Here is a 16,031-nt window from a genome sequence, read left to right on the forward strand (position 1 = left end):
AGAAATTGTGTGGATGGGTTTGGAAGAGTTCTGTTTAGCTCTGCAACAGAAAATTTCCAGGAATATGTCATTTTGACAGGCCTAATTATACCTAATGCAGTGTTGAAACTTTGCAGTTTGGAGGAACTTACTGTCAGTCTGATCCCTGTCCACCCACATTTCCACCAGAGAGGGTCTGAAACTGGTCAATGCTTTTAAGTTGGCATTAGATGGAAACCTGCATGAGTTTTAGGAATTTGATTAGAGAGGTTATCCTCCCTCTTTTTTAATTTTTAACACTGAACAAGGCAAGCTGCTTTTGCTGTCTTTGAAATGAATTTTCTCCTCTGCTCAAAATGTTACTCAAAATGTTAAATGAAATCTCCTGGCTCTGGCAGGTCATTTGGGGAATTCCACTCCCTGGCCCTGCAGCGCTGCCACCAAAATCCTCCTCAATTAGGCCCCAAAGGATGATCCAAATCCAGATTTAATCTTGGGCAAAGAGAAGCCTTTAGATCAAACATCCCCACTACTGTGCGAAGCAAAGACTCTGAATGCACCACCATGCATCATTAGAGGAGCAGAGGATCTGAAGTTTAACAGTCACCCAGAGGAGTGATGGATAAACATCACTTTCCTAAAAAAAAAAAACCAACAAACCAACCAAACAAAAACAACAGCACTTTCTCATGTTCTTTAATCCATCCAGAATTTAACAACTGGGTGCTGACTAAGACACAGCTTGACTGGGGAGAGATGAAGGGACAGAGAGGAAGCTTAACACACAGCCAGCTCAAAGCAAATGCTTTTAACTCTGCTGGTCTCAGAAGCTTTGAAGAAAAAAATGCTTGTGTCCTCAGTGGTTGTCTGTGGCAACTTTTTGGCATTTAAGTTCATGCAGGAGAATGATGAGTTTCCCATTATCATGTATGGAGATGGGATCCATTGTGCTGATTCCCGTGCTGTGGAGATTTAACATTCACCAGGCTTAGTTCTGCAGAGATACTGTGATGTGTCCTTTTCAAGCTGCAGCTGAATACACTGAAATCTTGACTGACACCTCTTATCTGATAGGGGCTGCTTTTCCACTGGCTCCTCTTTAGAGTGATAAATGTCAGGAGTTTGGGAGTTTGCTTGTATCTGGGCACTCCATCCGAGACTTTGGGCAGGTAATTATCCTGAGACCATGGAACTCAGTCATGAAATCCACTGCTATTTTCCTGGAGAGAATCAGTCAGCCAAAGGTCATGCATCTGCCACACCCAGGAATTGGGAAGCACCCACAAAGATAAGGAGGGAAGGATAAAATCCAAACAAAGATTTTTCCCAACTGAAAATGAAGGCAGACCTTTTCTGACTTTCTGAAGTTGTCTCTGTTGATCACCTGGGAAGGCCATAAGTTGGGATTGACCCAGTAGCCACCAGCTTAGATGCTTCAGTCAACCAAGCAAAGCAACTAAGCCTTGCAGGCTGGTGTCACAGCTGGAGCAAAGTGATAAATCTCTATGTGAGGGAACTGCTAACAAAACCAGAGATCTATAGCAGTTAGAGGGTTCTAAACAGAAAACTTTCTTCCCTTATAAAGCTTTAATAGATTTTTGTCTTGGTGTAAGCTGCAGGGAGGGAACACATAGAGAAGTAGAAGTTTCTTCTGTCCCTTCCTTCTCCTGTGTCTCACCTTTGCTCTTCCAGGTCCATTCCATTCTTCACTTCCAACATTTATCCCCTGAAAGCTGAAAGTGGGATTCACTGTAATCCATTAAATTTTTACTGTAATATTTCTCACTTGTCATGATGTCTGAGAAATTAGGATTGGCATTAAGTGGAAAAAGGGAGAGACAGGAATCACCTTGATCGTTCTCCTTGCTCACTGCCAGGATGTTCCCACCAGTGTGTCGAGTGGAGCTGAAATAATTAAGGTTTATGACTGGAATTAATGTCAATGTTGTTGGGTTTTTTTTTTTTCTAGATAAGCAGCACAAGGAAGCCTCAGTGAACACTTTACATCCTCATACATCACAGGAGGAGGTAAGAGGTAAGTGTTTTAATCCCAGCCAGGCATGGTGGCTGATGAGATAGCTGTGAGAGGCTGCCTGGGTCTGGCTGATGCTGACAGCAAAGCCTGGGGCAGGTGAGCTGGGATCACTGTGAGGTGGCACCAAGAGGCTCCAGCAGTGTTCCTCACCCCCGGGGAGCCCAGTGAAATGTGATTCCCTTTAGTGAAAACAGCTTTGGTTAGCACACCCACCACTACTGTCCTCCCTCCCTGGCTCACACACACTGTGGCTGGTGATTTAGGTGTAGTGGGATGACCTGCTCACTCATTCCCAAGGTGTCACAGTGCTATGCTCAGAGAAACTGCCTTCCCCTTCCCCACCTGAGAGCTGCGACAATATTTTCAGGAGCACTGGTTGCTCCCTGCCAGGCTCCAGGCTCCCTGGGCAGCATTGCAGCCCCTGCCCCAGCTCTGCAGAGCAAGCAGCTCAGCACAAGGTGAGAATCACTGGCTCTGTGCTCTCATGCCTGAGTCTGTTCATTTAGGTGCTTGAGGGTAACAGTTGCTTCATCTGTTTGGCTTTTTTTCTGTTGTTTGAGTCTTTGTTTGCTTCCCCTTCCTTTCCCCTTAACATACCCTTTGAGCTGTTCTTTAATTGAAGTAAACCGAGCAGCTGCTATGCTGTGTTGTTCTTCCCGTTTTCCCCTGTGAGTCACACATTTCCTTCCTTAATGTCTCTATCTTCCTCGGGTCTGTACTAATGAAGCCCCACATCTCAGCTGCTGAACGCTCTAACTCCTCTGCCTGGAATTTTCTAACTCATTTCAATTCATTTCCCACTTTCCCCTCTCCCCCCTGCTGCCTTTCTCCCATTCCCATCTCATGCCCTTTGTGTCCTCTCCCTGTCTTTGAGTCTTCTTCCATCCCTCCCTCCCTCCATATCCCACCAGCCATAGCTCCCTGCTCACAGCTCCCTCCCTGCCTCCTGCCCTCCAGGGGATGCCAAGACCTGGGCATTGTTGCACACACATGATGGCCCAGGCAGCCCCACCACAGGTGCCAGGGAAAGGAATTTATCCTGTGTCTCTCTGCTGCAAGGTGGCTGGAGAAGGCCCTCCTGGGGCTGTGGGAACTAGGAAACACTGCAAATGGGTATTGTCCCTTTTGTCCCTCTTTGCTCCACAGGGGAAGGAAATAAGGCTGCACAGTCCCATGCTTGCAGCTTGGAGAAACTGTTCCTTGGCTGTGTGCCTTGCATGGGTTTCAACCCAAAGCACACAGTCAAGAGCAAGCAAGAGAAATCAAAATTGGCAACACCTCCCCTGTTCTTAGCTTTGTTTATGAAGGTCATTTCTTCCACAGCTTTAGCTGCTCTGAGAAAAGAACAGCAATGTGGGAAGCAATGTGATGCTGTGTCCTGCATGCCGTGGAGTTCTGAAGCACAGGGAGGAAGAGAAATGGAAGAAGTCAGGTATGTCCCACAGCACCACTACTTGGTGCTCATGTATTCTGAAATTAACCTATGTGCTGGTGTCAGCTCACTGGGGGGATCAGTGTTAGTCCTGTGTAGTTTTTTTCCTCATCGGCACCATTTTCTGGGGGTTTTCATGGATACTTCTGACTTCACCACTAAGCCCTGCTGATCTCTGTTGCATTTATATCCCCTCCCTTGAAGAAGGCAGGAACTGCTGTTTCTCCTCTGAAGAAGGTGGGGGGGGGAACTGAGACACAAAGAAGCAAGGACTCAGTTTGAAAGTTATGCTCAGAGCACACCACCTGTAATTTATCAGCAGCCCCTGCCTAGGGGAACCTGGAACAAATCAGCACTGGGGTCCCAGTAGTGTCCCTCAACAATGTAAAGGAAGCCAAAGAGACCCCCAGGAGACTCTGTTGTTGATAGCAGTCCTCTCTGCAACCCCCATTATCACAGCTGGATCAGATCCTTTCTCAGCTTTCACTCCTTTCTCTCGTCCACCCCTACAGCTGTCTTTTCATTTCAGGAATAAGCAGAACTGAGTCCTTGAGATTCAGCTGCAGGAAACTGATCCCAGACCTTAAGTTTTGTAGGTTAATTCCATCTTTACCAGCAAACATCTGATTCCCCCAAAAGAAAAATCAAGGTTAAGATCATTTCAGAACTGTAATAGAAAAAATAAATGCAAATCTTTGTCTGGGAAAAAAGCACGAAACAAAACAAAAAACTTGATAGAGATCAGACACTGGCTTATGTGCTCCTGGGAGAACCAGCAGAAGAAGCCAGAGTTATGAGCACTGGATGGCTGGAGGAATATTACTCTTGCTTTAAATTTTGTTATGCAGTTTTTGCTTTAAAATGCAGGTTCAAAGGAAGAAACATAACATAACAAAATAAAACATGCCAGTGCTTTCCTCTTCGGCTTCAGGGCCTCCTGTTGAGGTTCCCTCATCACCATAGAGATATTATTGCTTGTTAGGCCTAAGACTAGCAGTTGGAATTCAAGTGGACAAAAAGACCTAAACAAACCCATTATAAATCCCCAATTACTTTCAAACTGTCAGGCTTATTAAAAAATGTAAATATCCTTCCCGTTCTTGCAGAGAGTGTATAAAAATGCATGAGGCTAAAAGTCAACTGTGCTGAAAGGAGTTGATTTCTGAAATAACTTTGCTGGGAAAATAGCAGAAGTTTCTCCTGGATGGCAGAGGGAACACAAATTATACCTGCCTGAGTCATTGGTCCCACTCATCCTTGCTGTTGGTATCTTCTTGATGCTACCCTGCCCCACTAGACCAACAGTTAAATGTAACTTTTAGGCTAATTTTCAGCTGCTTTCAAGAGATGGTCATGCAGGTCCAACAGATGGAATTTCTATCAGCTGGTACAAGTTGGACCCCAACCTCAGGTGTCTGGAAGTGCCCTGTGCTTTTCAGTGTTTACCACTCACCTCAATAGAACTGTTTTTCTGTCTATGTTTTTCTCCTGCCTTTTTCTCCTTTCCATCTTCTGCAAATGGGGAGAGCTCTTAGGTTTAGTATTTGCTCTGACAGCACAGGAGTTTCTCATTAACCCAAAGGAATAACATCTCCTTTCTCACTCCTGGATTCAACAAGGACTTGCTCCAGAGGCTGGGATTTCAGCAGAGCTTGTGCTAGCCCTGCAAGATGGTGAGATTACTTCTGGGGAGACCTTTAATTTTCTTCAGCATGAATTGTATTGAGGACCTCCTTCCCCAGTGGTATCTTAGCCTATGACAGTCCTCAGAAGAGTCCATCAAATGATGGAAACCTAATGCATTAGTGTTAGGCAGGTTTAAGAGTAGTCATTCTGGTAGTAGAAAGGGGCCAGTGTTGCCCACAAACTGGGGAGAAAACCACTGGCCTCAAAGTCAACCATTTGGGACACTGGCAGAAGGATAAAATGATCCCTGGGGAGGCCTGAAAGGCAAACTGGTGTGCCATGCATGCTGGGAGGTCTGTTACTGTCTGTAGCAAAAAATATCCTGCTTGATTACCTCTCAGGCTGGAGATACAAAGAGTTCTTGCCTGGAAGGGACCCTTCTTGTCTGATCTCTTGTATATCACAAGATATAAATTCCAAATACAAGTGCACATTTCATACAGTTACCCTGCTTTGGAGCCCAAGACCTATTTTTTCTGCTAAATTTGTGGACTTCATGGCATGCACCCACAATGACAGGGTGCTCAAGGCAAAGGCACAAGGTACTTCTTAGCCCAAAGGCCTTACAATCTAATAAAAACTAGGAAGAACAGCTGGATGTTAGACAGTAATGAGATAAAGTAGCAGAAGATGCAGTGGTCCAGCACATCAAACACTTTCTTGTGATGTCCAGATTTGGTAGGCATCATAGTGAAGGAGGAAACAAGAAATTATTTTAAGGCAGAATCATATATATACATATATATATATATATATGAGGAACAGGTTAGTTGTTTAATTAAGAAAAGAAAACTGAAGTAATAACATTAAAAAAAATGTTATTGCTACTCTGATCAATCATCAGCAGGGACTACCTTAAAAAGCTGCTAGCCTAAAACCTCACTAGGGACTCTATATGTTCTGCTGAACTTGGCACTTCTTCCTGTTCTTTCTGGAAAAGCCAGATAGTGGAATCCCTCCTTTCCACTCATTTGCAGGTGCTTTGGCAGTAGTTATGTTTTTGTCTGCATGCTTATGAGAACCCAGTATTTAAATTTCTGAGCATCTGAAAGCATCCCCAGAGCCTTGGCAACAGCATTTTCCCAGGGGAACTCCTGTTTGAAGCAAGAGCATTGTGGAAGATGCCAAAGGCAAAATGTGGCTTTCCTGTGCAGTTCTGCTCCCCATCTCCTTCACCCCACCCCAACAGCTCCTGATGGGGAGCAGTCTGTGCTATCCCCATGATGTCCTATCCCCCTGACTGCCCTGGCAACCCTGCAGGGACCTTCCTGGCCTGACTGAGCTGCTGTTTTCTGCAATGATGTTTTTCAGCCAATGCATTTCCAGAGTGAAAGGACAATGAGAGGTGACTCTATATTAATGCCAAACTTTAAATGTTTTGACTGTAAAGCTGAAGGACCGTTCCCTTTCCCCCACAGAGCTCCCCTCTCTCTCCTTCCCTTCTCCACTCCACACTGTAGCCTTTTGTATGGCTCAGGCATTAATCCCTCACTGCCGGGGTGTGTAAATTAAAGAATAATAGAGCTGCAGAGGCATAAGCTTGCAATGATGGGGAATGTGTTTGTCTGCTAAGAAGCAATTTCAGTGAAAATTAACTCAATTTCATCTGAAATAGTGAAGACCGGCATAAGCTGGCAGATCCCCGAGGATGGTAAAATTACTTTGTCAAAGCTCTGCTTGCTTAAATTAACCAAGCAAGCACTCCAGGTTATTGGTGAGATGCAGCCAGTAACTAGGTTTTAATAAGCAAAAACAGCTTTTTGGATAAATACGGAAGGTGCAAAGCATCTTATGTATTCTGCTGATGTTTTGATCTGTGTGTCCTCAGCAGCAAGACCTTCACATTCCTTCAAGTCCGTGTCTGGCTGAGCTCTCTTCAAAGCCTCTGTAAACCAGTATGAACCAGAAAGTGCTTTTGGAGGTGATGTTAGATAAACTTTTCCCAGCAACTAGCAGAGTGAGTGGTTCAGTTTGCAGCACCAAGGTGGGGTAATAACAATAGTTTTTAGATTTTTTTTTTTCCCCAAAGCCAGATGATGACTATAATTTGGTTTATGACTATTAATTAAATTGCTCAAAACATGGTGTGGTGTCAGAACAAGAATTGTTCTAACTGCTACTGATGCAGCAGTTTACCCAGATGAATACATCATTGCCAATAGCAAGGCAAGGGGTGAGCTTTCTCTTCCAGCTTGGACCTCAGGTCCAAGGGCAGTGAAAACTCCATTGTGACATGAAAAATGCTCATCAATAAGTTGCGAACATCCTGTTTTGTAGGGTTTGTTTTGATGTTTGGTGGCTTGTCATTTTGGGTTTTTTTTTTTTGTTTGTTTTTCTGTTAATAGCATTTCTAAGGATTATGTTTTGCAAAGGACTTTGTTGTTGGGCTTATTCTTTTGCATCACAGTCCAACACCACTGTCAGGAAGGGAGACTTATTTTTGGATACCATTCCTCCAGGTATTGTGATTTTAGTTTTGGGACTAGTGTTCATCAGAAATGTCATTTAATTGGACAGATGTATGAAAAGCTTAAGAACATATTTGTTGGAAGAGAATATGGAAAAGCTTCTTAGAATGGCAAGAATACATCACCTCCATTGACTCTCTCTCTCCTTTGCTTCTCTCTGTCAAAAAGAGGCCAGTAGTATTCAAAGAGTACTCAATACATAAAAGCTTTGGCTATATATCATCAGCACCCCCACTAGAAGGGTGGATCGTTTTTTTCTTGTTTTAGCCAAGTCATGATTTCTGGCACCCAGAGCTACTTCCACTCCTGGCTCCAAGTCCCCAGTGAATGAGACCTTTAATGGCATATCCAAGGAAAAGAGACTTGCAGAAGGATCAAATGAGCCAAACCTGAGTATGAGGTGGAGCCCAACCACACAGGGACTGCCCTCTCCCAGTTACTTATTTCTCTCCTTACTTTGTTCCATAAATCTAAGTGATCTGCAGAGGGAAAAGCAGCTGCATAAAAGATCTGCTGAGCCATCCACTCATTAAAGCGTTTCACTGGCAAAATACCTACTTTCTTTCCCTGCTGCATATTTACAGTTTTGAGATTGCTTATCAAGACAATCTGAGGTTGTATTTTTTAGCTGTAGTGGTTTCAGATGTCAGGAGAAGACATTGGTTAATAACCCACTGTCCCTGTCACAAACTGGTGTCCTGACTTGGAGACAGCTGGTAGCCCCTCTCCTCATAAACAAAAACTCAGGGTAGGAAATACAGGACCAGGTCTGTGTGAAATCACCTCCCTTTGATAGGATTAATTGCAGAAATGCCACCAACTTGTCATTAAATCCAGCAAATGCATTTGGAGCAAGGGATAAATTGCCCAGGGAGGCAGTGGCTCACTCAGACAAATGTGCCCTGCTGAGCCCTTTCGTCACAGCACTCCTCCGCTGGGCTGTCCGTCACTTTTACTTCTTTTCCACATTAATGCAGTGGCTGTGGTCAGAAAGGTGTCAGCTTTAAAACAACAGCCTCAAAAAGAGCCAGGGGGAAAAGAAAAAAAAATTTTTATATATAAATATATATATACCCCTCCCTTGCTCTATCAGGAGCCGGGTTGTCTGCTTGCAGAGCTCCTATCTGCTCCTCGCATGCCGCTCCCGTGTTGTATCTGCTCCCGTCACTGATAAGACCCACTTCATCTATTGTCAGCCCTGCTGAGCCAATCTAGCTGCATTCGAGCGAGCTGGATTTGGTTCTGCATCACGTATCAATGACAACTTCCAGCTCTGGCCTTGCTTTAAAAAGCCTTGCCTGTGAGGGTTGCACGGAGCTCGAAGAGCAAGGCGGATCTCTAAGCACAAAGGGAATTCAAAGCGGCTCAAAACCAGGCTTTAAAAATAGAGCAAATGCACTGTGGAGGCCATCAGGAGAGACTAGATAAACATGGGACACCAAGATAGCTGCAGGCCAGGCTGCTGAACAGCACCGTACCTGGAAGAGGAGTGTCAGAGGATACAAAACACAGTAGTGTGCCTGCTATAAAAGCAGAAAAGGGATGATCTGTGATTAAGGCACAGCAGTGACACTGAGCGACTGGAGTCCACTGCAAATGTAGCTCTGGGCTCCTTTTCTTGCAGAGCTCACCAGTCATCTTGGCTGGAGAGGAGATTTTGCAAAGGTGTGTTGATGGCTGTCAGGAGTGCAAGGAAATCAGGAGGGTCCCACACCCTCTGCAGCCTTTTGACTGAGATGTGGCAATCTCTGGGGTGGGGAACAGAAGGGACTTGCCTCTCGACTGTGGATAGATGGTCTCTAGCTAAGCAGGGCTGCACTGCAGCCAAGGCCTCAAGGAACTACTGTAATTTGAAAAATAAATTACAGCCTTCAACTGCAGCTTTATTAATGGGATGACACATTTGAAAATCAAATTTCTTTGATACTCTTGACTCAGGAGGAAGATGCAGAGGAAAAGCCAACCACATAGGTGCCTGGTGAAATATGAAACCGCTTGAGCTGCAGTGTGTGTGTATTCCACCTTTAATGAACCTGCCATTTAACCAGTCAGCATTGATGGGAAATGTGATGGTCTTCTTTCAGGAGCAGCCTGAAACTCTTTGTCTCTGTCTAACACATTGTGACCTCTTTGCTTTTCCCTCTCCTAGACTGCTATACATTTCTGCAGTCCTTTTAGACTTCCCCTGCTCAAAAGAATAATTCTACGGTCTCATGCTGGATAACTCACTTCAGATGAAGAAAAACAGCAGTACAAAAGAGGTAAGAAAGTAGTTACACCCTGAGAAAGCACAAGCAGTGTCTGCAACATGCACACTTGCTTTACAAAACAGCGGCTACTTCTGCAAAGCAAATGTCCTTTTAAATACAAAACGGGGTACGTGGAAAAGCCATCGTGGCTGTTACCTCATTAGACATCCATCATGGCTACTTGTGGTGGTTTCTTTCCTCATCCTATCCCTATCCTTTCCCTATCCTATCTTTAACTTAATTTTCCACTACCAGAGAGGGTGTCTCTCACTGATTGCCTGTACTATGTTGTCTGCAGACAGTCTGCAGACAGACTGTGAAAATCCAATGGGAGAAACCCAAGGAGGTAGAAAGGGAAGAGAAAGGAGGGTCAGGATGAAGCATCTCAGGGTGAGGAACTGGTGGCAGATCCAAGGTGGAATTTAGACCTGATCTAGTCTGTTTACCCCAGGACATCTCCTGAAGCTGCCCAGAGGAATCACACATTTAATTTCCAGGGGCCTTCACATGAAAGCCTTCAAGCCAAACATCAAAAGAAGTGACTGATTGAGAACCTCTGGAGCTTAGAGGCACCCATGCAGCAGCTCTAGGTGACATCCTTCAGACATTCTCTGAAAGGGCAGAGATGGATTATGGACATTCAGAAAAAAAGATTAAATAATGCAGTGGAAAAAAAAATCCATCAAAGTTTATTAACCACAGTGATCCATTTTTTCAGGTAGGAAATACCGGGTCTGAGGCCTGTGGGAGCAGGTAGAGAATAAAGCAAAGCAGACTCAAAATCCTCCCCTCAGCAATGGGACAGGAGGCTGGCTGGATGCTTAGCTTTGCTCACTGCAAATGTTCTTTTCTTCTTTGAATCTCAAAGGTAAAACTAGTTAGATAACTCTGACTTGATTCACACCAATGTCTTTCAGATGGGAAAAGCTTTCAATTGCTTCCAGCCTGGGGCCAGAGCAGTACCAGTGACCATGAAGTGGAAGGCTCCACATCCCATATTAACCAGCCACTTCAGTCTTGTTCTCTCTTCTTTTCCTTGCCTTGACTTTGGTTTTTTTTTTAAGCTTCTAATGAAGCACAAGTATCCGGAAGGAAGGCATGCCAGGGGTGACAGGGAAATGTCCTTCTGATCTCTTCTCTTGAAGGAAGATTTGGAACATTTTAATAAAGTGGATTAAGAACTTGAACACAAAAAGTAACCTGTTTCTCTGTGATGGGTGCTTTAATCTTCTCCCTAAGCTGCTGATAAAGGCTTTCCTTAAAGAAACCTCCTGAACACAAAAGAGAAAATAAAAGAATGGGAGAATAGACTACAGAGGGGCAAGATGTCTAAAGAGACCCCCAAAAATGGAGCTGCTTGGGTGTTAATTGTGTTCTCTTTTCCCAGAGCCTGTTTTCCTCTCTCGTTTCTGATTTTGGATCAATGCTAGAGGCTGCAAAGCTAAACCAAGGAAAGAAAAAGCCTTTGATTACACAATCTGATGGTAAAAAAGGTATTGAACAAAAAGTGCAGTCAATGAGCTACTCAATACAACAATTAGAAGGTGAAACTTTTTCTTTCCCTTTCGAAGCAAGACACACCTCTGCTCAGCTGGAAGGAGGTAGGTGGGAGGGATTTTTCCCATTCTGGTTCACAATTGCCTCCTGCACCTATTCCATTTCAAAAAAGAGTGTGACCTATAAAACTGGCCTGCTTTCAGATCACTCAGTACAGCCTGTAAAATTATCTGGCATTTAAAGGGATTCTCCTGGTGTTTACAGCAACAAGCTTTCTGTTGCAATAAATTAGTAAAGAGATGTAGAATAACATTGTCTGTACATGTGTTACTGGAATATTTCTGATTACAGAGTCTTTCCAACACTGCTGGCAATGTAAATGGTTACACAGCTGAAGCTTTGCCCAGATGGGGAACCCCACTGCTCATGAACATGATGTAAGAATAAAATCTGAGCAAGCTGAATGAATTTGTCCAGCAACCTAACATGGTAAGTTCCTGTGTATTTTTCCTGTCTTGACTGTTGGAATTACTATCGTAAAACTGGATAGCTTAAAATGTAGTGCCTCTTGCCTATTCTACTAGAGTATTTTCAATCATGGGAGCATCTCAGGGTTGGTTCAACATGCAGTCACACTAAATTTTTCCAAGCAGCTCCATGGGAGCCACTGACATTTAGCAAGAAGGTCAAGTTAAGCACCCTATGGGTCTTTGCAGATTCATGACTTTGACCAAGCCCTGCAGCATTCAGAGAAGTGTTGGTCTGAGGTGAATTTGGTTTAAGGAGATGGTGTCTTCTTCAGCCTGGACCATGCCTACAACAATTCAAGACAGACACTGAGCTGCCTTTGTTGTGGTTGTTCCAGGGGCAAAGAGCGTGATCACAAGCTCTCTCTGAGCATGGGCAAGCAGAAGGGATGTGACTCAACTCTTCTGCCCACCAGGCAGCCACAGATATCAAAGCAGCATGAGTCCCAGAGGGACTATTCTAGATACTTCAATTTAAGCTTGTCTTTGCTGCCTAGATCTCACAGCAGGAGGGGAACTAAAGAGTTTCTGCCTCTCTCTCAGAGTTTCAGATGCATCTACAGCCATTTCACAGAACCATACAATCGTTTTTGTTGGAATAGACCTTTAAGATCATTGAGCCCAACTGTTAACCCAGCACTGCCAAGTCCACCACTAAACCATGTCTCTCAGCACTATATCTGCATGTCTTTTAAACCCCTCCAGGGATGGTGATTCCAACACTGCCCTGGGAAGCCTGTTCTGGTGCCTGACAACTCTTTCAGGGAAAAAATTTTTCCTAATACTCAATTTATAACCATAGATCATGGTGTCCAAATAAAAGCTGAGTTCACATCTCAGCTGCATCTGGTTTTGTAAGATCAATTCTCTCATTTTTCTGTCCCCCCACCATGGATGCAGCCCCACCAATCCTCTTGCTTTCTGGTTTTCTCTCCAAGCATCGACTGCCCACAAAATCTGGGGCAGGAAGGGTTAATTTTCATTTCCCTCACTCCCTACCAGGCAAAAAGGCTCAAGGGCTCCTCTACACTGCTGCTTCCCTTGTTCCACTGTGTAAAGGGAGAAAGAAAACCCCAAACAAGCCAGAGAGAAAACCTGGCCAGGTCCTACAGATCAGCTGGAACAGGAAAAGCAGGAAAGGAGCAGAGGAGTGGGAAGGAGCAGAGGGCTGGGAGGGAGCAGTCCCAGCTGGCCCTGCACAAGCTTTCCTGTTCACTACTTTTACTGTATCCTCCTATAAACACATCTACATCCCAGCATCCCTGAGCATCCTTGCCCCTTGCAGACCACTGCACCCCATTCCTGGGAAGTGCCTGGCTTTTCTTGGACACCCATATATTCCTCTTGCCCCAGTGGATGCTTTTTAGGGCAACCAGCAGCCCCACTGCCAACACCTTTCTCCCACAACACCCTGATTCAGCCCCTTGTTTGCAAGCACAGATTCACAAACTGCTTGTTTTCTTTTCTTACGCCTTTCCTGCCCTTCTCCCAACCTTTGCTAAGATCCTATCCCTCCCCATCTTCCTTTCTGTGCACCATTATGCCCCAAATTGTCTTTTCTTAGGGATCCTATTTTTTCTGATTTGCAAGGGAAAAAAAAAAAAGTGCTGGAGCTTTGTGATTTTTGTTTTCAAGCACACATTTTGTTTTGATATACTGCATTGTTTTGTCTATAGAAAAGTATTAACTGCTAACATCTATTTTCTCAAAGACTGCACATGAATATTAAAAGGGATTTATTCCTACAATGGCTTCGGGCAGTTGAGTAATCCATTATAGGCTGTCATATCACACTGTGGTAATGTGAAAAGCTGGGAGTCCCTCCAATAATATTTATTAGCAATACAGGCACATTTTCACTTTACGGTTCCTCCCCCCACCCCCCCCTTCCTGTGATAAGTTCATATACAAAAACATTCATTAGTTTCTATAAGCTGTTGTTTGATTTTAATTATGATGGTGATAATGATGATTTAAAACAAAAAGTGAATTTCATGCAAGTGGTAGAGACTTGGTTTATTGCATTTATTCAGTATATACTGGAACAGTCAATTTAAGACCCACAGACCACCTGGATGGTTCATTTGGCCAGTATTCCCCTTCCACCCCTGGGGTCTCATCTGGCCACAGAAATGCAGGAGCACAGAGGGGGGGGATGCAGGGCAGCTGCATCTGCTTTAGGCACAGGGCAAAGGGGGCAAGGAGGGTGGGAAAAGGGTTATCTCTTTGGCCCGTGGACACCAAAGGTAAGTGACAGTCACAGGGCAGTGAGAGGTCCTGACACGGGTCTCCAGCCCCACTACCCACCTCCTGGCCCCATATGGCAGCTGCTCTGTGGTCATTTTCATTGCCTTTCTCTTCTTTCTCAGGAGTTTTTGACCTTTCTCCCATCATCCTCATTTTAGTCTGAGGGGTTTTGGTTGTTTTAAGTCTACTGGGTCTTCACCTGTAGTCCCAGTTTAACACTGGCCCAGCAATTAAACTGAATAACAGATATTTTCTATTAATCCCCCTCCCCTCCCTGATAAAGAAAGGAGAGAGAATAAGGGGGAGAGACTGATCGGCTGGAAACTGAAATACACAGCTTTAATGGAACAGTAATGATAGAAAGGAAAAATTACTAAATGTATACAAATATACAAGAAAATGATACCATGTTCCTCCCCCCTTCCTCCCAATAACTCTCACATCACCAGGAAGGCTGCAGGGCAGCCCTGGGAAAGTCCAGGCTGGAATCCTGGGGTCAGCAGGAGCAGTCGGGAGCTGGAGGCAGGAACACACAGACTAAGGATGGCATGGATCAGGATCACAGGCAGAGGAGCGGATGGAATCCTCCCAGGATGTGGAAGGGAAGGGAAGGGAAGGGAAGGGAAGGGAAGGGAAGGGAAGGGAAGGGAAGGGAAGGGAAGGGAAGGGAAGGGAAGGGAAGGGAAGGGAAGGGAAGGGAAGGGGTTTGACCCTTGTGATCCCTCAAATTTATACTGAGTATGACATGTATGGGAAGGTATACTCCGTTTGGTCAATTTTGGTAATTTATCTTGTCCTCTCCTCCCTACAGGAGGGCTGCAGGTGTGACCTCTTTACTCCTTTCATCCTTCTGGAGGGCAAAATGTTCCTCAGAGCTGAGCAGTGCCCTTGGTTCTTCACACCAGTCTCCAGCAGTAACTATAAACATCGAGTGTTATCAGTCCCAGAAGCAGATGCTGACTGAGAAACTTGCTGTTAATTTCATCAAGTGCAGCTACTTACAAGAGACTTAGCTGAAAGCAAGAGTACAAGACAGAAAATTACATTTATCCAGGCCCAAACCAGGACACCCATCAGCCAGAACTGGAGGTCCACTGTTGCTGTCATTTCTGTGCCCAACTACACTGAGACACAGCAGGAACTCCCCCTGAGTTACTCCAGGGTGATGCCCCAGGAAGGTGCTGAGCCTGAGGAAGGGCTCTCTGAATTGCTTTGCTATTTCCCTGTGGAGCCAGCCAGAAGTCCAGTGAGGACAGCAACTGCTGTGACACTGATGCAAGTTTCACTGGGACCCAAGCCAAGACTGACTCCTTATTTCACAGAAGTTGTTGAGTTGCTGCCAGAGACCAACAAATGGTGGTCAGCAGTGAGCTGACTTTCCCGTGAAGTCACGGTCCCAAGGTGAGCAGCTCCACTTAGCCATAGCCTGCTAATGCCAGTCAGCTCTTCTACACTCACCTTCAATCACATCTGGCCAGGAGGACAGTTTGTTAGTGATTTTTGCTGACCCTGGATGGGTGCAGGCACACAGAACACTCACCTTCATCTCTTTCTTGCTCCTTCTGATAATACAGAAGATACAAGCAGACCATGACCTGCTGACAAACACAGCCTGAAGATGGAGTATATATGAAGTCCACATCATCCTATACGACAGCCTGTTGTTATTCTGTACAAGGTGTCATGACCTTGAAAACAACCTATGGACAAAAGATACTCTTCAGAAAAGTAGATCTTGGACAAGCTGTGTTACAAGCCTGAGACAGCAAGATGATCTGCAACAGCTTTGATAAGTGAGTAACAATAATATGGTTTTGTGAAGTGTTCATTAGTCCCATGGGCTTTGCATCCCCCTTCAGGGGGATTTTTACTGTGCTTCTGAGTGGGGAAAGGCTAAAGAATTGGCACGGG

The 16,031-nt window shown here is 44.8% G+C and overlaps 1 long non-coding RNA gene across 1 annotated transcript; it reads right to left on the reverse strand.

Moving 5' to 3' along the window:
• Positions 1 to 658: 658 nt before the first annotated feature.
• LOC139801791 (uncharacterized) lies at positions 659 to 15,325 on the reverse strand. Its single transcript, XR_011728313.1, has 2 exons — positions 15,165 to 15,325; positions 659 to 1,712 (listed from the first exon to the last, which is right to left on the reverse strand). It is a non-coding gene; the product is annotated as an uncharacterized lncRNA (long non-coding RNA).
• Between the last annotated feature and the right edge of the window lie 706 nt (positions 15,326 to 16,031).

The sequence above is a fragment of the Heliangelus exortis genome, chromosome 12, assembly GCF_036169615.1.
Source record: "Heliangelus exortis chromosome 12, bHelExo1.hap1, whole genome shotgun sequence".
Classification (NCBI taxonomy): domain Eukaryota; kingdom Metazoa; phylum Chordata; class Aves; order Apodiformes; family Trochilidae; genus Heliangelus; species Heliangelus exortis.